This window comes from Scophthalmus maximus, chromosome 10 (assembly GCF_022379125.1).
Source record: "Scophthalmus maximus strain ysfricsl-2021 chromosome 10, ASM2237912v1, whole genome shotgun sequence".
In the NCBI taxonomy this organism is placed as follows: Eukaryota; Metazoa; Chordata; class Actinopteri; order Pleuronectiformes; family Scophthalmidae; genus Scophthalmus; species Scophthalmus maximus.
This window is the reverse complement of record NC_061524.1, coordinates 12,957,509-12,978,951: the sequence shown is the minus strand read 5'-3', so window position 1 is coordinate 12,978,951 and position 21,443 is coordinate 12,957,509. Positions and strand designations below refer to the sequence as shown.

Below are 21,443 nucleotides of genomic sequence, written 5' to 3'. Positions count from 1 at the left end.
CATCACTAGAAATGCATTTAAGAGAAATCAATAATTATTATCCATCGGGCTGCTGGGTGGGTAAATCTGTCATGAGAACACATAAGAGGAAGATATATTCCTGATGAAGACAATGAATCAAACCTGTGGCTCTGGGAGACGCAGGAATGGACTTTTGCTACCAAACAAAATGAAGCAGGATGACTCTGTGATGAGCGGCCTGATGATAGATTATTGTGTTTCCCACCGCAAGTAACAATTTGTACGATTAAGTGTGACGCCAACATTGATCGGTGGTGGTTCCAACTTTCTCTCAAAACAAATCAAAGCTGTCTGACTTGAAGAAAACGCTGGCGATCCAGTGAGTGTCTAAAATGTACGGAAAGCTCAAATTGCGTGTTGAAATGAATCTTCTGGATATGAGCTCAAATATGTCACTGCATCTGCTCCGCAATTGCGGTGCACTACCACACTGATACTAGTGTGAACGTTTAATGGACACAAACAAAGGAGAAAAAATGACAGACGACTGAGGATCCCAATGTGACAACAAAAAAACAAGTCCCTGACAGACGGGCGCAGGTTGTTAGTGAGCAGAACAGAGGGTTTTCGCAGCTGCGGTTACATAAGCAGCAGAGTATCTGAAAAGCTGTGCATTGATCCACAGTGTGGACCCCTGTGATTCTCTTCTCCTTCAAAGCAGCTTCATATCACAAACTCTGCAGCTTTGACTCCCTCCAACAGTTTGCAATACTCTTGTCAGCCCCCCTCAACACACACACACACACACACACACACACACACACACACACACACACACACACACACACACACACACACACACACACACACACACACACACACACACACTTGCACAATCCTCCCTGTATCCACGGCCTGGTGTCGCAGCATACAGCTTTTTGTTATCTCTAAATATAGAAGCTCGTCAAATAACAGCCCGCCCTCGCGGTTATGCTGAGAATATAATATTTTCAGATGACATGCACACTTAAAGGCTTCAAATCTGCGGCGATCCAGCGGCGGTGACGATTCCGCGTTTGTGTCTCACAATGGCTGAATAGATGCAACACAGTTTAAACGGGCTACAGCACCTTAATGTGGCAGACTTCTGCAGTGTCCAATATAAACCCGCATGGAAATTCCTCAATCCATATTCTAGCAGCTGGTGTAGTCATAAATTATGAATAATGTGAAGCATTTTCAGTCATTTTCACATTAATGCTCCAGACTGCTGTGAACTCCCGAGCACATCTGGAGTATGTGAGTTAAACTGAACGGTCTTTTTTTCTTGAGCCGTGCAGCTCAAGTTTTGACAAAAACAACTTGTACAGAGGCTGAGAAGTAAACAGTTTGACATATCTATGTTATTATCTTGCAAAATAATATTTGCATTAGATATAGCTTAAAAGACAGCTTTACACTTTGGCAAATATTGCTCCACCTGCTGCAGTGTCTCAAGTTGATCGGTCGCCGTCAGTATTTGAGCACAACCTCATGAAGTTCAGCTAAGAGCATCCTCCTCCTCACATAATCAGTGAGTATAAAACTGTAAGTCATCATAAACCTTTAGGGCCCTTTGTTTGCCATGCGATGTTCATGTGTATTTTGATCTTGCAAACATTTATAAAATAATGAGAATGATAGAGATTGCTTACATTAAAATATTGTATATAATAATAATTAATTGAATTGAATCCTTATTTGTTTCCTTAAAAATCGCCCGAGAGATGCAGATCCCTACTCGAGGTGCTAGGCTCTAATAATGTTCCGTTTAAAATAAGTAATAAGCAGGGACAATTCAGTTTCTTGTGCTTGTGCCAAACCAACGCTCAGCAGTCCTCTGCCCTGAGGGGGGGAACAAAACCCGAAAAGAAAGGAGCATAACATGTTACTCCTCTGCATCGGAGGAGATTTAACCTGTACAACCAGCTGTGACACAATACATGTGGAAGATGTCAGGGGCGGCTGTGGAGAGGGACGCAGCAAGGCACCGGGCATCATCAGCCCACAACACAGGGATGCAAGGAGTCGGAGAGGAGTTGTCCCTTTCATGATGTAACCTGACTGCAGATCAGAGGGACTCCCCCCCCCCCCCATGTGATGAAGCCCCGGGAGGAAGAGTGAAGAAGTCACTTACAGGGACCATTAACATGTTTAGTGCTGGGTTCCTGTCCCCCTCTGGCATCTTAGCTGTGGATTGAGGTGGCCAGTGAGAGAGAGAGAGGGAGAGAGGGAGGGAGAGAGAGAGAGAGAGAGGGAATCCCTGCTGCAATAACAACTTCAGACCCTCCCCGAGGAGCAGTCCGTTTGGCACAGTGTCCCCTCGGGCCAGCTTAATGCAATGAATAAATAACTGCGTCAATAGCGTTGAGCTCCATCCAGCCTACACAGGACTCCTTTGGGGGTGTATCAGCAAACAGCACATGTTAACAGAAAAAAAGAATGGGCTACACACATGATAACAGGTATATGGATTTGGCGGGCACTTGCATGCAGCGGGGGGGGGGGGGGGGTGGAATATGATTCTGTCCGATTTGCGCTAAACGCCGCGTCATAGATTCAAGGGCGAGTTACGCGCAACATTGCCCGATTCCCATGAGCGCGTGCGTCGCTCGCAGTCGAGATTTCCTGAAGTTGAAGTCTGTCTCGAGCGGTCTGACATGAGCTACGTGAGTAACCTTTAGAGGGACATCACTGAGACCCCCCCTCTCTCCACCAGATGCTTCCAAATCTGGACTCTTTCTGTGTCCCAAACTGGCACAGACACCAGCCGGTCGGGGCTGCGCGCAGGTGAGGTGCGCCAGTGGACACGAACTCTTCCTACCTTCCACTTTGGTGAGGGTGAGCACCGGACTGTCGCAGGCGGACAGCGGGGCGACCCTGGCGGAGTGCTTCTTCATGGCGATGAGCTCGGGTGGGCTGAGCTCGGAGCCGCTTCGACTACATCCCTGAAGCGGGTTTGGTGCAGACACCGGACCTCTTGACGGGACCCTCGGCGCCTCTAGAGCCGCGCTCCTGCTCCCCGTCCCCTGGACTCCATCCGACGATGCTCTTCACAGCCCCCACCAGCCCCTTCCTCCGCTCGCCCTGCCTCCCCGAGTCTGCCGTATCCAGTGCGTCCCGGTCGCTCGCTCGTCACGCACAGTTTGACAATCGCTGCAATTCGCCAGCGTCACACAGGCTATCCATCAGTCCCCCCCCCCCCCCCCCCCCCCCCTTACAGCATCACATCCACCTCCCACCACTTGCCCGGCTGTACCCCCCGGACCCCCCGTGGCCGTGGTGCGTGAAGAAGGGATGTACCCAGTGTACCCATGGACCCAGCGACCACTAGACATGATGGGACCAGTGCAGTTGCGCTGAGCCCATGAACACTCTCTAATTGGAGGAATTTCTAGTGCATTCAAAAATGATCAAGCGAATTATTCGTATTATTTGTAATCTGGGCACCATGTGGAATCAATTAATGCTCATTACAAAGTCCCCAGAAGAGAAAACCGTCGTAAATACAGTCTATCGATTGATGGTTTTGAAGCTGTTCCTTTCTTTCTTCTTATTTATGCTCCTAAGTTTAATAGGAGTTGCACTTGTGAATTCCCTTTGAGGTTATTCACTTAAGTTAAAGATGTTCCCCGGGAAGGTGGTGAGAGTTCTTCACATGCCTCACTTGGCATGGTTTGGTGTTAACAGCGTGTTATAAAATGATTTTATGAATAAATCATGTCATGCAGTGAACAGCGAATAGGCCTATTATCCACAATTATCTTTTTAAAAAAGCCTCTTTAATTCTTGGTTCTGCTGTTGATGAAGTGAGAAGAATCTGAAATCTCCATAATGTTCTCTTTAAATACCTATATATATATATTTATTTTTTTTAAAGAATCACCCTATATTTGATGTACCTATCTCAAATCTCCCCCTCTCTTTGCCCAACTGTGTGGGGATGAGGTGGATTAAGATAATAGAGAAATTAAGTAACTGACAAAGGCTGGAAATGTGGGTTGAACAATGGGCGGTTGAGGTCATGATACACCCAACTAGTGCATTGGAATAGCATGACATCATTCTGTGTAATAAAACAAGCACCAAATTTGTAATTTGTTGTTTGCGGTATTAATAGATGGCATATTACTTTCTGGATAAAAACTTAAGCCATATACTATTGTGTCTCCTTTCCCTCCACTCACCCCTTCTGACCTGCTGTAACATTCACCTTCTTGGATATGATATCAAAGCACAATATCAGAACTAGATGATGGACTAATTTAACTTTAACCACGTAAAGCACCGAGAGGTATGTACCTTCATCATTCACTCGGTCATATATTAATATTGGCACATGACATGTCACCATTTTCTTCCTTGTGACTTTCAGAAAATAAAGATATCCTCTGTTTGTGCTGCAATTTAAACTGAATCGACCACTTTGCCATGTTTTATAAAAGTGAATATTTTCCGTTCAGCGTGACCATACGTCACGTTTCTGCCGACTTTAAAACATTTTTAACAACAGGACTTTCGCTAAATCTTTGTGGACTTTTTTGTTGTTTGGACCTTCGGCATGTTTTTTTCCTTCGCTGTTCTCACCTCGTGTGTCTCTGACGCGATTCACTCCCTGTCTTCGTCCCGTCTCCCACCCCTGTGATCGATTGTCCCAGTGTGTTTCGCCCGTGTTCGTCACTACCGATAGTCTCTGTGCTGCAGTCCCTCTCGTCAACGCATCCATTCGTCTCATCCTTCGGACGCCTCCTGTTCTCATCCGTGGTTCGTGTTCCTAATTTGTGTCCCAGTCTGCTCTGTTCTCCCTGTGTTTCAGTTTGCACCTTCATTGTCCTGCTTGTTTTTCGCTTTGTTGAAGTGTTGGCTCGCCACCAGCCTGCCTTCACAGACTATAAGCCTGCCTTTTGTGTCCAATTAAATCCACCTATTCTCGCCATACCTGCCTTTCTGAGTCTGCATTTGGGTCCAGCCACTAACAAACACGACACAGTATGACTACTGGGGGGTTGTATATTATGACGTCTAACAATCAGAACCAGTAGCAATAACCGGTACACACATCCTATCTTTGACTTCGTCAAAGTGTCGAGCCTTAAAGCCCGTGTAACATTTTCAGACTTCGTGCCACGAATGAGAGGAGCCCGACGCGTTGTGGAGCGGATCTGTTGGCTCTCTTTCTACCAGCAACAGAAATTGGTCGTGAAGGCTGAAGTGACGACGCGGAGCTTCGCACTGAGTTAAACAACGCTTTCAAACCGAGAGCCGTCAAAAAACACGCAGCGCAAAAATTGTGCCTCGTGCCTTTTTCTGTGTTTCGCGCCGTTCCAGCCGTCACTTTGTACACGAACAGATGAAACCTCGCGCAGCGGAGAGGGGAAACAGATCACTGTCCTCGGTACAAATTGATCAGCTCGGTGTTCATCTGAGAACGCCTCTGCTGTCCCTGTGAACCGGCTTTAATGTATTTAAAGCTGTGCACGTGTGTGTCTGCAGTGGCTCTCTGCATGTGTGTGTATGTGTGTGTGTGTGTGTGTGTGTGTGTGTGTGTGAAAGCCTTTGGGTATGAGCATGCCTAAAGGAAGCTGCACTGAATAATTCACCACCTAGACTCTCTACCTCACAGAATCCCCTGTCCTGCCTAACTAGGACAGGGAGCTCTGAAAAAACCTCTGGCCAGACCCATTCTGTCGTCCCTCGGCAACAAAATCAACGGGATCCTTTACCGTTTTCCGTTTGCTCCCCGCTCCTGCTGTGTTTGGGTTTGAAAATGGGGAATATGTCAGGAACAGCGGGCGGGAGCTAATGGATGAAGTGCAAGAGGTCACGGTGAACGGACCAAAAGATTAGCACGGGTGCGTGTGTGTGTGCATGTGTGTGTGCGTGTGTGCGTGCGTGTGCATGCGTGTGCGTGTGTTTGAGAGAGAGAGATAGAAGGTCCCGTTCAGGCTCTGCAGCTGCCAGCTGCCTTTGTCAACTAATTCTGTCAATTTTCAGTAGCTCGGTTTGGTAAGAACATGAAGATTCAGTCAGAGAGCGCTCGCTATAAACGACAGAAGAAGAAAGAAAACGGGGGGTGGAAATAGGTGGAGCCGGTGAGATCATTAAAAGATCCCAGTCAGTGACTCATAGACTTTTATCTGCGAACACCGAGGAGGATCTAAGACACGACATGATCACTCTCTCTCCCCCTAACACACATTCCCATACTGTAGGCCTACATCAATAGGGGTAAGCGTGTGTGAGCAGTGACGAAACGTCCCTTTCAGGTTCCTGCATCAGCACAGGCGTTTGAATCTTCTACCCACAGAGCGGATCCGGGACGAGAGGTGATTATTCCTCCGTGTACAGTGGAATGTGCGAAGAAAGGCCGGTGTCTTTCTTAAATGTGTGTTCATGCTTAATAATGACCGAAGGCGTATAGTAGCCATTTTGCAGGTCAAACAACCAGAGCTGCTATAATGCTCCTGGGACAAAAAATAAATATAAAAGGCATAAAGACATTATGGGATATGAAATTCTAGACCATTGCAGTGTTGAATACCTATAGGGGAAATTAAGGGGGTTGTACAAGAAAGATACCAGACAAAAATGTTTCGTTATAGCCACCAGCAAAGCTACAACAAGACATTAGTGTGAAGCTGATTTCCCAGGGAAGGAGCAATGTCTTGATATTGTTTAGGAAAAATATTTTACAGAGAAGTTAACATGTCTTTTTGAGAGACGAAAGAAATATATTTCATAGTATGGAAACAAGACAGACGATAAGCATGACAGTGTCTGCATGAAATGACGTGGAATGAGGACGCATGTGTGTTTGTGCAACTGACGCATTTTTCTTGTTTCCAAAACTGAAAGTATCAGAAACAGCAGCAGAGTAGAATTGCCAGGAGTCGAAAGTCAAGCCAGCTCCGCGAGGCAGCAATGAATGTGCATTTGATTACCTTTTTCTTTTAGAGCTATAAAAGACAGAACTCAGTGGAAAGGACGTGCACTAGGATTCATACAAAAAGGTTGAACTAATTTGAAGTAATTGAAGAAGGGCATAACTCTAATTCCATCTGAATATATTGCAGCCAGAGGTGGCGCAGGGTTTCATCTTGTATTCACCACGTTCACAGTTTGCCTACAAATCAGCTGCTGGCCGTAACCCTGGGAGAAGGAAAACGAGGTGGTCTGAAAATCTGTGTTATTGATTATGCATAAAAGTGCATCAGCTGCAAATCAGGCTGCACGGGGCTCCTGATAGTGCAAGATGATGGACTTTAGGTGCTAAAATGTGTGTGTGAAAGAGTGAATGATTCTCCTGCTGTTTCGATCTAAATGAACCAATAGTGCCAATGTTGGTAAATGTGCCCAGAATGTGTGTGCAGGGTTTTTACAGACTGTCAGCTGTTGTAGTTGCGTCTTCGCAGAGACATTAACCGATTTGTAATTGGCATTTAATATCAAGGGACACGGCTAGTCTGGATTTAAGACTAATCAATTTCTTGTGTAACATCAATAACAACTACTGTACACACCCCTGGTCACCGTATCATGGGACCGGAGTGACCGTAATCTTTTCTTTGACTTTTACAGGGGGAAAAAAAGTCTGATCAAATCTGGCATTAACACACAAAAAAAAAATAACATTAGCAGAAGATGAATAACTCGTCTTTGCAGGATCTGGCCTGGAGGGACACCAAATCGTTATGTTTTTGTCGGATGAATAAAAAATGAATACAACTACAGCCATCAATCTCCGTTACCCAGTCGGATAAAGATAATGATAAAATGCTGCCGTGGTACTAGAAATGGGAGCGTGTGTACGCTAATGAGGCTGATAACGATCATTTCTGGTGCAATTGTTGGTCCCAAAACTTTGGGAAACACTGAAATATTTAACTGTTGGATGGAGAGGCGGAATTTTTTTTTTTCAGGCAGTCATATTCCACTGATTTTGGTGATCCCTGACCTCCTCCTGCGCCACCACGATGATGACATTTTCATTTTTTTTAGTGAATGGTCTTGACATCTATTGAATGGATTGGTGGATGGTCTCCAGAGGATAGGGACTTAGGCGATCCTGACATTTCATCTTCTGGCACGAGCTGGATGCTCGACGTGAACATGAATTGAGGTTCCGAAAAAATACAGGCCGTTAGGTATTAACATTCAGGGTTTCCAGTTGATGTGTCCTTGTTACTTTGGTGAGCCCCTGTGTTTTTCTCCAGTGGCGATGAGAGTTGGATTTGTGGTCGTGAGACAGATGCGTTGACAAATGGATTTGTGTCCTCTTCAGGATGAATTTTAACCCCAGCAATTTTCATGAAATCAGAATTCTGATTTTTTGTCAGAATTATGACATTCCAATTATCTTTGCTATGTCGTCATCATCATTGTGTGCCTGTAGGCATGCTAAAGGTAGCATTTAGCTCAAACCACTGCCCACAAAGATGCTAGTATGACTATGCAATCTAAATTATTGCTGTACGATGACACTGCAAATAACGAAGTAGCTTGATTTTTATTCGATTCATTTTTGCAAACTTTTCCAATTTCATTAAAAATGATCACACACCATGACGTTTTGCAGAATTTGCACAAAAAATACACACAAAATAGGTCAATTAATTTATCTTAATATTACTGTGAATCTGATCTTAATGGTTTGTTTTGAGTGGATTTATGTAAAAAGAAAAGGAAGTGGATTTTTTCCCCCCCGTCTTCTCTAAAGACTTCCTTTCCCTCCGCTGTTCCAGCCGAGGTCACTTCAGGCTCCTACTTAGCATGGAGAACCTGTAGTGGTGCTGTAAACATGAGAGTCGAGGGCTTCATTACAAAACTGAAGATGAGTCCGTCTCGCTGCCCTCGCGCTTAAGAACTGCTCCCGGGGCGTGAGAAGGAGGGGAGGGGGGACTGTGGGCAAAGAGTTCCAAATAACAGCTTGTTTCAAGAACCAGAAAGGTCAAGTCAAATTAGCTTTCCCTCTTCCCGGGCCCGATACACCTTCAGAGCAGACGCAGCTCGTCTGCGGAGGCGAGCGGCTGTCAAGGTACTGCTACCAACAGCAGTTTATTGGATTAATGGCCTCAGCGGGCTCCCGTGGGGGGAGTAGGGGGGTAGAAAAGAGTTCCCAAAAACACTTTAGTTTAGTTACATTGCAGAGGCACATGGTGGCTGACACTTCCATTGATCTTTCATGTACGCTTGAAACCATACACTTACTGCACCGTCTCTTATCGTCACTGATAAATGAAACCCTGATACTGCTGTTAGAGTGCGTGTACGAAATGATGGGCTGATGGGTTTCGTAACACACATTCTTGAAAGTGATTTTTGATCAGTCTTTTGCAAATCAATCCCCTGTCTGGAGAAATCAATGCCTCTGTGAATCATTGTAATATAGCTTCTGAAATTAGATGATGATGGCGTGAACATTGTCAGTCAACTCCAAGGACCTTCATATCACTAAGGTGAGACGATGTCGCCGTCCACGAGGATTTTCAATTATACATGCAGCTATGCAAATATGCATTCTCTTCAGTCCCCAGTAGCCAAATATTTATTCATTGGCAGCTCCTGCAAGTTCTAAACATTCCAGAGATGATTGGCCACTCTAACTAACCTACGCATTCAAATCACATGATAAAATTGAATATGAGCAATGTGGGAGTTATGCATATTGTCACCAGGTAATTAGAAAACAATTTAAAAAAATTGCCAGAAGCTGATAAATAACCAAACGGCTCACACTCATTGTAAAGACAGATTACACACAAAATGTCCTTGATTTTTGTTATTATTACTATCGTCATTACTGTGATGTCGTGAGTTAATGAGATGCCAATCACAGTTGTCATATTCTAATATACAGACAAATGGTCCCAAATCAAATGATCAATATTCCCAATCAATGAATTTATTGTTCGACTTATTAGATCACAGACACTGTTCTGCGGGCATCGTCCCGCAGAACAGTGGGTTGAAATTCATCCTGAAGAGGACACAAATAGACAGTCTGACTCGATGCACATGTAAGAGTGCACATAACCTCCTCCAGTTTAAAACGCAGTGTTGTCTATAAAGAAGACAGAAAGGGCTACACCGGCTGCCACTTTAAAGCATTGTGAGACTCCCTCTTAATTACAACCGCAGCTAATAAAGTCCAGCAGCATTTATTAAATGCTGTCAAATTTTCATACCTTGTGATGGCCCTTATAATCACTCGCCACCCCGGTGGCCCACGCTTAATCAGGAAGAGCGAATCTCCATTAAATTTACTCCCCACCTGAGGAATCGGCCCCGACAGCACGTCCCTCCCTTCCAAATCAAGGTTGTTTCTGGGCTTCGACATGTGATATGAAAAAGTTTTTGCTGCAAGCATGCAGGTGGGCCTTGAGGGTTTTCATGCTCATGTGGGCAGCGGTGCATTAACTGACAGTACACGGAGAAGACGCTGCTCTGTGCAGTGAATGAGATGCACAAATATATTGCACCAGTACATAAAAGATGCCCATAACCATTATGTTCGTTCTCTAAATGACAATCCTTTGGCGTAAATCTTCTTTTATGGGTGTAGTATCAGTTTAACTGCATATGTTGTTTCGGACGAGGTCATTGGAGGAGACACAACACTAAACAGACACGGGAATGAAGTCCATGCTAATTCCTCATAAAAAATATTTAGGGGAAATATTTAAGATTTATGTCTTTTAATTGCAATATGAAATGTCCATCCATTTGGATTACACAGATTTGACATAAAAGAACCAATCAACTCAACGTGATGCATATTGGTCGGTTAAACATAAACAAAACCAGTAAAACTGAAATATGATGGTGATGATAAACTAAAGTAAATGATGAACCTGATGTGTTTTGAATAAACAATATCCCCAATTTATACATTTATGATAAATAAATCCAGTCTGTTTCAAATGTATGAGCCTAATTGTTTGAAATCGCATTAAGTGTATTCATTTGTTTATGTTAAATCTATACAATCCAAATTTTATATGCAATTAAAATATATAAATCTTTAATATGTGATCCTATGCGAGCTTTTCCAGAGGCAGTGGTCTCAACATATTCTCCTCTCAGCACTTTTCTTTCTGCGTCATGTTTACATACACAGCACCTATATATTTACAAAATCTTGCTGGTCCGTGGATCACGGTGCCTAGTTTTGAGGAAATAGTCTCTGGATGTTCAATCTAAACTTGTATTTGTCACATTACTCTTGAGGAAGCTTGAGTTTATCGTAACTCACTTCAGGAACAGACTGATCCTTTGACTCCAACTGCTGGTCAAAGAGAGAAGTTTCCTGTAGGAGACAATGCACACTTCACATCTAATAAATGGCGTTTGCTCCCCCTGTTGTCAAGCTACAGTATGACTATTCAGTCTTCAGGGTTTACTGGACAGGTGATATACAGCCTGAATAACTCATATGTTGTAGCATATTTAATATCCTGCTTTGCACATTTTGCTTTTCATGTTGCACCCGTTCAGTGTTTAACTTTAATGCATTCCTAACACTCGGAGCTGCCCGAGGTTTTGTGGCAGAAAAAGTAAAAAGCCTGCCACCTGTATTTTGCTGAAGTGGCTCATATTTAAACTGCACTTATCTCACTGCTTAACATTATTCAAATTGTTCTCAAATTGCCGTAATTATGGGGGGAACATTTCCAAAAGATTCTCTCTGCCACTTGCATTTATATCCGGCTATTACCTGAGCCTGAAAAGTGTGGGCATGTATTTCCAACACTACTTATGTAATATTTTCCACATTACTGTAAAACGTGTTTTTTATCAAAGGAAAAAAGGCTCTTGGATGCATTTTGCCTTTTGTTGCAGATATGTTCTATGTATTCTATGTACTATAGATACAGCCCCAAAACATTGAACAAATAGTATAGTTTTTGCATGATGATGCTAATAAAAGCATGATGGAAAAGAAAATGGAAATATAAGACAGTTATATATGTAACACAAGCAAATTATTCATACATTGCGGACACAAGGCCCTAACCCTGCAGAGCCTCCATTGTGCCTGTAGGGGGCACTGTGACCACGTGTACTCAGTGATGAACATTTGCCACACACACACACACACACACACACACACACACTAACACACACACACACACATGTTAAGAGTTAGGATTAAAAAATTACCAAGAAATCAAACTGCAGACCAGCAGTGGGGTAAACAAAGGGGGGCAGCGGTGATGAAAAGTGATGAAGTGACACACCTACACAGAAAATACAGGACAGACGCACTTGCAACCTGTGCAGCAGGACATCGAAATAAACTCTCTCAGACGTGCACCATTAAAGTCACACAACCACACAGACCGGTCCTTGATGAACACACCACTACAACACACACACACACACACAGATGGAAAAAATAATCACAAACAGTATCGCGGCTCTTATGATCAATTCTCGCCTCCTCCAGTCTTTCTCGTCCTTTCTGGGGACAGTGTAAGAGCACTACAGTTTTAGTAATTTGTTTTTTGATACATGCTTCACAGTGAGTTGATAAGAGGGCACAGTCCGGAGTGACCCAGAAAACCAACTCTATTAGCAGCCATGTAGTGGGTTTCTAAAAATGTCAATATATAATTGAAAAATGATTTTTAAGCTTCAAGTAACGGATAAAACACAGCCACAAAGGAAGGTCATGTGAGGTTGAATACAATCTTTGTTTTACAGGGTTTTGAGAACAAGCCACTTTCATATGAATGTTTTAAAAGTTCTGCCTATTTGACAAAAGAGAAGAGCAGAGCTCCAGAGACTCTAAATCATGTAAAGCTGCTGGTGGAGTGGTCAAATATATATTTAAAATATAAGGCTGGGGTTTCTCTCAATTTTCGCAATTGTCAACAGCTTCCATAAAGAGACCAACAGTGTGTCAGTCCATCTCTTAATGCGTTCTGACTTCCTTTGAGAATTGATCAAATGTGATGCCATGTGACCAAACTCTTCCAATTTCCTTTAGGGTTGTCAAAATAGTAAATGAAGTGATTTATTATGGAAAAATAATGTGTCTAAACAGGACAATCGCCCACACTCTATGAGTGTGACAATGAAACAAACTATCGATTAGGTTTTAAACAGGCAAAGTTAAGAAAAGGCTCAGGCAGCTGAGATATTGTAGAACCCCGTGTGTTGCAGGTTATATAGTTCCTGCCGACTCAGCCGAAAACTTTCAGCATGAAACGGCTCACAAAGCACAAACGTCGGCGTGAAGCACAGGGACAGACGCACCGGTGCAAGTGCAGCGCCACGTACCAGGTGTCTACATGTTGGTAATTGATTTCACTATTGATCACTTCTCGCGGCAAATGTGACTAATTAAGATTAATGTATTAGATTAAGTACAAATATACATTTGGTTGTATGGTGAGCATTCACAGCAGAAGGACCGACCAGAAATATTTCTGAAAAACATTGAAACAAAAATGAGCAATCTTGTCTGGATACACATAATATTTGCTAGTTTAGTTGGCACAGTACTTTTTAGGGGTTATTTGAGTCTACCCTCAATATGAGCCAATATACCAGAGTTTGAACAGACTGAGTTAATGCGATTTTAGATCATTTTCTGGGAGACTTTTATGGTTACGTCTTCACAATATGCAGCAGCTTTCATGTACTGGTGCAATGTAGGTTATACCTCCAGGCAGTTAACAAAGGTTGATTAACATGAATAGCAATCGGCAGCGTGATCCCGCGAGTTGCAAATCTCTTCTCCCTCTTTACTTTGAGGCAGAAGCACTAAAAAAAGACAGTATGTTACTGTTGATTAACGTCTCTGAAAAATGACACCCTCAGCAACTGCCAGGCTGGTCCTGAAGATCATCATTTAAGTGCCTCCACAACACATGATCGACAACAAAATAAAAAAAAAAACATAATCTGCGCCTGAGCAGCGACCTAGTCCACATTCCTGCTATTGAGGTTGTAAATGGAGAACCTGTTGCTGAAAGTCAACCTGTTCCAGCGTCCACTGGACCTTACATGAAGGATTCAACATGACTCCATGTCCCATCCTGTCCAAAAAAATGAATAACAGTAACATTAGACCACAGAGAAACTACACATCAATCATTTGGCATTACGAATCCCTCAGCCTGAACATATCTGAGGCTGGCAGACCAACCAAAACAATGGGGACAGGACTCTTTGTCTTTTGTCGTGCGTAACTCCGAGCCAGGGAATGGGCTCAAACACAGCGGAGGGAACTAGGGTCGGCAGCTGCAGCAGTAACAACGTAAAAGTCCTTCTCATCAGGTACGTAATCATTACGCTTCGGATCTGTTTGTGTTCAGATTGGATGCCGAGTCCGGCCAGGTCGCTCTCAACTGTCATCGAACTGGCCTCTGATCACCGGAGGACCCGTCTTTCCATTCACCACAGCAGGTGGTTGGAGGCCCATCCAAAGGTGAGGTAGGAGCTGTGTGTGTGTGTGTGCGTGTGTGTGTGTGTGTGAGTGTGTGTGTGTAGTGCTGACAGTAGTGCAACATTCACACTCTTTCTCTCCTCCATCTCCACGTCTCAACCTCAAACAGTGCGAGCGCCGGGCAAATAGTGCGCAGTCAGTGATGGACAAAAATAGAACTTGATGCCCTTGAGTTCCCAAAGCTGTAAACGCACAGCTTTTCTACGCTTGTTACAGGGTTTATGAAAGCGCTGTTTTCTCAATCAGCCGGGGACGGAACGGCTAACACCGAGGCAATTTATCCCTCCAACGAGAGCGGTTCTCATTAGGTGGAAGTATGAGTGTGGTGCTCCTTCCATCGGCGACCAACTGCCCCCTGAAATCATTCTCCATTCTCCACAGTAATTACCCGGAATTCATACAGAGGAAGAGGAGAGAGGTTCTTTTGTCTTTCGGACAATTTGCACCATTTGGCCAAACTCTGATCCACGGTAGACAATATAATGAGCAGAATGACTCGCCACACATACTATGCTCTTCCTGGATTAACTATATTCATATATTTTTCGGTAATATATTCACATTGTGACCGTGTTTACTCTGGTTGAATAGGGGGGAAAAACACACTTCATATTTTTTGGCGGCCACTGGAGACTAAAGCTTTTAAATGCTCAATACAAATTTCAGTCACAAACAGGTCTGTCAGAGTGCTGCCCTCAAAGCGTGGAGTGATTGTGCATCGACTGTACTTTGGCAAATGGGGGCTTGTGCGCTGGCTTGATTTGAATAAGCATTGTGATTAAGTGGTTGTTCTGTGCATGTAGTGGGCTGAGGGATGTGGACCAGTCCGCTCCCTGAGGGGGGGAGGACGACGAGGAGATTCAAGCCTTCCTGGCTCCTTCTGCACTCCTCCATTGGCTGTCGGCTCTCATCCACATCCACAGCTCCCTTAATTGGCTGATTTCCTGACCCACGGTGAGTACTTTGTGCGGTGGGGGCCGGGGGTTATAATAATGACTTGTAGTGACATGCATGGGGAAGACTCGCTCCCTCGACTCTCGCAGCTCGCACCAACCGACTGCAGCCCCCATCAGACCTCTTGATTTAATACTTGAATTGAATCCTCATAAAAGGCTGCTCAGGAGCGCTTCTCAGGGTGTGTGAGGTTGGGGAGACTCCCTGTGAGACCAAAACTTTCAGATAAGTGCAAAAGGAAGTGGGGCTTTTTTTAAATATATATATATTCCTCCTCTTATCATATTTATGCTTGGCTGACAGAAAATGAATCACTAAACATTAATAATTTGACTCATTTTAGAGCTGGAGCAATTAGTCAATTCACTACAGCTGATCAACAGACAAATCATGTGCAAAAACTTTAATGATTTATCAATTGTGCCTTCTTTTTAAAAAGCACCAACCATTTCCTGTATAGTTCCAGCATCTGAAATGTGAAGATGTGCTTCTTTTTCTCTGATATGTGATGAGAGTGAGTCTCTTTTGGGTCTAGAGTAGACAGTCGCACGGGGCAAGAATAGACATCTGAAGCTGCCGCTTCAGGCCTCAGAAAGCTGACATATAATTGATAAATTAATCAAGATGAAATTGGATAAAGCGGGGGGGGGGGGGGGGGGGGGCGTTGGGGTTCTTGGCAGGGCATAGAGTGAAATACTCGCATGTGAGAGACTGTATTAATATATTGTAATACTGCACTGAGACCCTGTTTTACCCTTGGCCCTGTGGGTAACCAGAAATGAGCCCATCCCTATGGTGGCATCAATATAGTTTGCCAGTATTCAACATATGAATTGACCATTACCATTTTCACGTTGTGGTTGCCGAGATCATCCCATCATGACACACTGAGAGACGATAACACATGTTCCTCTCCAGTCTTTCAGAGGAATCTATAAAACCATCAAATACATAAACTGGTTGCAAAGTAGGTGACATCTTGCTCAAAAATGTATTCCTGACAGTCGGTGTTTAGCTTTGAAGGAACAGACAAGAAAGGGGACATGAAATATCTTTCAAGTCATGTCCTGCTCATCATCTTGAACAGTTTTGTAATGCGCTGCGTCGACACACTTGAAGCACTTTAGATCTGCGACAGTCGGGGCTGGAGAAAAACTCATCGGGGGGAGTTCTCCATGCTCACACAGCGCTATTGTTCACTATTTATGAAACTCTCCATGGGCAGGGAAGAAACCTCAGAGATGGCCTGATGCACTGGCTCGTGACTTTTGAATTCCAAAGGAAATCGACTGCTTACACTCATCACACTCAGTCATTAGTGATACTCCTGCGAGCACACCAATAATCTGTGGGACGGAATGAGACATCGAGAGACCGGCCTCTCAGTGGACAACAGTGGACAAGTCGGATTCTGATGTGAAATTATGAGTGAAAAAGTAGATTTTTAATACGTCTGTACAATCTCATCTCTCTCAACCAGTTCTGATTTGAACTGATGAAGCCTATCAGCTGGTTGTAGTGCAAATTTCTATCCACATGAAACAAAAAAACGATTAAAGTTGGAGTGCACACAAGGTTCAGTGATGATTTATTCCCCCCACAACAACAGACTACAGGGATCAGGTGTCAAACACTCACCGATGATATTTCCTCTCGTGCATAAACACCAATTAAATGGCCAATCGCAGCCTGTGCACACTACAGAGCCAACACGAGGGTCAATGGAGCCGTCCAGTTGCTCCCTCTTTGTTCTTGTTCTTCAGAGCCTCATGTTCCTCCTCCGACAGATTCTCTGTTTCTGTGGCTGCTGTTGCTGCTCCTGTCCGGAGCCAATAACTCTCAATAGGTGCAGGTTGCAGGTGTAGGACGTGCAGTGGGCTCTGGGTCACATCCGCCAAAATCCAATTCCCTAAAACGTTAAACTTCTCCTTTAAACCACGGCTTTAGTCAGTGATGAGAATAAAAGATGCTTTACATAGTAGAGTGTTTCCCAAATGTCAGCACGGAAGCCTGGTGAGAGAATATATGAGATGCTCCGTCATCCTGGAGGCCTGACTGTGCTGTATTTGCCCCGCTGTCTTTTTGCCCCAGGCCCCTGCCATCACAAAGCCCACCCCTCTTTCTCCGTAAAGTCTTTTCCGTGTCTGAAGATGACAGAAAAACAACACTCCTTCCTACAGCGTATCGTTGCCAGGACTGAGGCTGCTAAATTCTTAAATAAAGCTGGACTAAATGAGACTGAACCATTCTCTTAACCCATGCATGGCTGCTCTTTTGGTTTCTCCCTTTCATTAGACAACAGAAACCCCTCTCCCTAATTCTCTAGTGTCACATGCTGAGCTCACTTGATTTCCGCTGCAGCGGAGACACCATTGGCCTCAAATTTCTCTTCTCCAGCGTCGCCACGTGCTTTTACCTTGAGATGGAAAATGTGACTTGAGACAAAGAGTGAAAGGTAAACGAGGGCGGAGAGGATGAGACCCGGATGGGTCTAGGTTCAGGAGGACGTGGCAGATGGGTTGATCCATGGGATTGCAGCTCTGAGCCTGTTGCATATTCAGCCACACATAACAGGTTAGACGGAATGAAAACAGACACAAAAAGGTGGCATGAGCAGATGTTGCACGGCTGTGCAGGGATGAAAAGATGATAGTCATTTTGGTTCATCAAATAGGATCTTGGTAGAGACTCAATCTATACTTGCGACTACACTTTTAAGGATCTGTGGCACATGGGAAAAGCACACCGATGCAGATCAAGGATATTCGCTGAAGAGTAAAATATGTGTGGCTGTGCCTTTGTGCTTTGCTTGCTATGAGCAAAGTCTTTCAACTGGACCGTATGTAATCCTGGTATGTAACGCCTGCTTGTATGGTAAAGTGATGTCGGTGTCAGTGGGTCGGTGGTTGCATTGTTTGTCATTTTTACTTTGATGTACTTTATATTTCACGTAATATTACACTGTGAGCTAAAACAGTAAATGGACTGCTATCGATTTATGCATGGAAAATATTTTTTTATACCCTTGCAATTACCTACATGTAGTTTTTCTTTAAGAACTGCTTAACTTTCACTTACATAAATTAAAGCGTCAACAGAGATCAAACATAATCATGTTTAAAACAAACTGTCCAGTTCAATCACGGTGGAACATTTTGCAGATATGCTTCTCAAATTTTTTTTTTTCGGGGACAAAGCATCAGGTTTACAAACAAAAACGTGAATTTACACTTGAAGAATTAGTCGCCTGCTCTTGACTGTCGTCGTCTGGACAAAATGAGTCACTAGTGCTGATGAGATGAGTGTGGACCCCCTGAGGAGGTAGAGTGTACACAATATATTCACTCACATGTGTTTACTGCCCTGTGCTCTGATTTGTTTGCGGTATAAACTGACTCATTTGTTATATTATGTTCATTGCCTATGAGGAGCTCACATGTCACTGTACTCTGACTCTATACTGGGCAGTTTCTGTGCTCATGTACTGTCTTATGTTTTCTTATTGCAGCCATACTTTCCTGAATGGACAACCATCAGCTGACACGGAAGAAGCGTGGCGTCTGTGGAGTTGGACGACAGCTGATCAGGCAGTGAGAAGGTCGGCTGTCGGTCACACACCAGGGCTGCACCGACCGACCGTGCATATTGTTTGTATATGAAAGGCAATATTGATACAGGAGGAAATTGTGGTGCCGGTGGTGGTGGTGGTGGGATATTCAAACACGTATATATTCAAACGCTTTTTTTTTTTTTGTAATATGATTGAAAGTTTGAAATGGAGAGGGGTAAGATTACATATAGGAGCAGAGGAAGGGGAATGTGACAGCGGTGCCCAACTTTTTAAAACTATTATCACTTTCCCCCCAAACTAATGCTCAAACTACAGGATTGGAATACACTGTAGATAGAACTGACTGACTTTTATTTCTTTGTACTATACACATATACTCTTGAGACTTGGCACAGATGCAAAAGTCAGAAACACAGTCTCATCAACCGTTTTCTATTGTTATGATAATGATGCTGTCTGGCCTGACGGGCATTACTGCTTAAAGCAGAACAAATATGCCCCCAAAAATAAAAAAGTCTGAGACTTTGGCAAGATTTAAACTACTAGTAGATGAAGGTCTGTGCTCGTAGCAGTGCTACAAACTGCCGTCAATACTCATCCTCTCCCATCTAGATAAGCCTCCTAATTACTTGCACGACCCAATTTACAGGTTGCTCTTCCTGTCCATATCCACCACACACACACACACACACACACACACACAGTGATGAGCTGTATGTGGCCACGGCAGTCCCTGGATTAATTACGCAGAGGTAGGAGTCATCACTTCACAACTTCTAATTAAGAGCAGATAAAAGGAGTGAGTAGGAGAAAGGGTGCCACAGCAGTGGACGGCATTTGACATTAAACCGGCTGGATTTGCATTACAAGGGAGAGTGAGCACCGAGAACAATAAAGCACAACAGCGGCTATTCTGTTGGAGCGACCCTCCCCGGGATTAATTCTGCGACACAAAAGCACTAACAATGCCAAGTTGAGTTGACCATTTGTCTCAGATATTACACACGATACACAGATATAGTCTCCACGAGTACATGTACATGTAGTATATTTACTACTCTGCTTTTCCCTCTGGCAGGAAATAGCAACTAGGTATTTTAACAAATATCCAGCTCTGGACTAAGACTGAGTCCTTCCCACAAGACTGTTTCAGTCCCACTGTGTTAGCGGTCTCATTCGTTCCTCTGCGTCCGATTCCCTGGAGCCATGCTCATCTCCACCGCGCCGGGTGACAGCAGGAGCACAGACGAGCAGCTGAAAGTGACAAGGCTGGAGGTTTTTCTTCTTCAAAGTGGCGCGGATGATTTTGCAGCGCTCTCCAGTCCATTGGGCCCGAGCAAGGAATTTCAGGAGCAGGTGTGAGATGATCTTCTCAATAATAGATGCGATGTTATGCAACGAAAGCTGTACTTTTTTAAAGCCTATAAACCTAACTTGCAATGCTTGGATAGAACAAGAAAACTGGAAGCATTCAGATGAAACTGTTTTTCTGAGCACAGTGGCAAAATGATTTAAGGACAGGTTGGAGTCATGCACTTCAACACATAAATGATGCTAATCCATTTTTAACCAAATGAAAAAAATTCTGTTCTGCTACTGGGTCAATATGCTCAGTAATTTTTTTAAATCTGGAAGAGCTCAGCACTGGGTCGTTTGCTGCCCTTTTACTCCTCCAAACACGATACTTTGGCTCCTTCCGTTAATGATGATACATACTTTAACATCCACAACTGAAAAAGGGACTGCCTTGTCTGAATAATCTCACAAACAAGCGTCCCACTGTCATATAACCCATTTACATGAAATATTAAAACATATCATGACCCTCTGGGTATATGATTTTTTCTTTTTCTTTGCATGTTGCATGTTATGCATATCACTAAAACATGTAAAAGTGCATTTTAGAAAATTATGTTTAAAGAAAGAAGAGTACAGACGAAACTCTGCCGCCCGTTGAGTTGTTTACCCTATTGTCTCTGTTTTGTTATGATCTCGTCCTCGTCTATCTCTGTCTCTCTGTGGATGACAAGACGCATGTGAACACGTGAACATGCACAAATTTGAGTGACTCCGTTTACATACATAGATCAACTTGCCCCTTCACTGAATATCAGTCTTCATGACTCGTTCTGGTGTGTATGTGTGTGTGTGTGTGTGTGTGTGTGTGGCACCTGAAATGCTGTTGTCTTATTATGAAGGTAAACAATGGCAAGGGTATGGCCTCATCACACATCACACACACACACACACACACACACACATACAATTATAGATCATAGATACTCCCTTTCTTTTAATTTCCATCTCTGCAATTTCAAATGATCTATATGTAATCCTGTCCCGAATATAATCTGTGCACACTGTAAATACATTTTGTCTATATTGCATGTTTACTTATTTATTCGTTTTTTTAGCAAATGTTCCTGCAGTGCTACTAGTTAAAGATTGTCTTACCTCACCTGATCT

At 43.6% G+C, this 21,443-nt stretch overlaps 1 protein-coding gene and 1 long non-coding RNA gene across 2 annotated transcripts in view; one reads left to right on the top strand and one right to left on the bottom strand.

The window, feature by feature from the left end:
- LOC118284139 overlaps window positions 1–19,264 on the top strand; it is a 29,252-nt gene extending 9,988 nt beyond the window's left edge. Inside the window, exons 5-7 of the long non-coding RNA XR_004784758.2 lie at window positions 14,322–14,434; window positions 15,256–15,406; window positions 18,915–19,264. This is a non-coding gene — a long non-coding RNA (uncharacterized LOC118284139). The remainder of the gene's footprint in view (window positions 1–14,321; window positions 14,435–15,255; window positions 15,407–18,914) is intronic.
- The window catches only part of slc35f3b (solute carrier family 35 member F3b), a 44,873-nt gene that overhangs the window by 16,742 nt on the left and 6,688 nt on the right, over window positions 1–21,443 (bottom strand). The gene's annotated exons all lie outside the window — the stretch shown is intronic.